This window comes from Centruroides sculpturatus, unplaced genomic scaffold (assembly GCF_000671375.1).
Source record: "Centruroides sculpturatus isolate CEXI.00-Female unplaced genomic scaffold, Cexi_2.0 scaffold936, whole genome shotgun sequence".
In the NCBI taxonomy this organism is placed as follows: Eukaryota; Metazoa; Arthropoda; class Arachnida; order Scorpiones; family Buthidae; genus Centruroides; species Centruroides sculpturatus.
This window is the reverse complement of record NW_019385217.1, coordinates 281,997-282,704: the sequence shown is the minus strand read 5'-3', so window position 1 is coordinate 282,704 and position 708 is coordinate 281,997.

Genomic DNA, 708 nt, shown 5'->3' with positions numbered 1-708 from the left:
TTATAAATTAAAGTAGCAGTTTACTTTCGATATTTTTTCAGCAACATCAGCTTATTCACAGTATTTTTTCTTGTAGCCTACTTGTAATTTTTCCTCCTTATATGCGCTGTTCTGGTGTAGTTCGACTTTCATCTTCTCTAAATTCGATGATTTCCGCCGTTTCAATTATAACTTCTTATTTTGATGATATGAAACCGTGCTTTGCTATTTGTTTATGCTTCTGACACAATATAGTGCTATAAATTAAGACACTTGGCGGATTTTCTCATCTTTATTTAGTTGATACGTGTGGAAAAAATTACACGTTTCGAGCTCTTAAGCCCCTCTTCAGTCAACTATCCATACAAGTCTTATAAATTAAAGTAGCAGTTTACTTTCGATATTTTTTCAGCAACATCAGCTTATTCACAGTATTTTTTCTTGTAGCCTACTTGAGTACGGCTGTTATTAAGGTTGTACTGTACAAAATTGATTATACCTTTTTACTTATAAAACAGTCTTACAAAATCCTTGATCTAAAATATACCTTAGACAACAATTATCAAATTGGTATACAATTGATTATGCTTTTTACTCATAAATCTGTTTTACTAAATCCTTATCTCCTTTGATACGCATTGACAATATATTGACATTATATTGTCAATGCGTATCAAAGGAAATTGGAACTTGCCTTGGGCCGCATGCGGCCCGCGGGTTGGACACCCC